Raw genomic sequence first — 301 nt, 5'->3', positions numbered from 1 at the left:
TCGAGTACAGACTCATAAACAAAACAAAAGTAAGCAAGCCACAAATGCCAAAATCTGATGTATTTCACACCTGCCTGGCTGAAGCGCGCGTGGGGGGGGGGGGGAGAATACTCGCTCGAGGTTTTCCAAAAAAAAAAATTGACTTTAATTCGGCCGATACCAGTTTATTTCATTATTCTGAAAGTGATTGACTCTATATACCAGAGAGGAAAAATAATTGATAGATTTCAATGTTTGTTTGAATGAACAGTATCTATATATATATGTGTGTGTGAGCTATGGAGACTAGTTAAAGGGAATA

The sequence above is a fragment of the Penaeus monodon genome, chromosome 29 (assembly GCF_015228065.2).
Source record: "Penaeus monodon isolate SGIC_2016 chromosome 29, NSTDA_Pmon_1, whole genome shotgun sequence".
NCBI classification, from domain to species: domain Eukaryota; kingdom Metazoa; phylum Arthropoda; class Malacostraca; order Decapoda; family Penaeidae; genus Penaeus; species Penaeus monodon.
Note: the sequence above shows the minus strand (reverse complement) of the source record.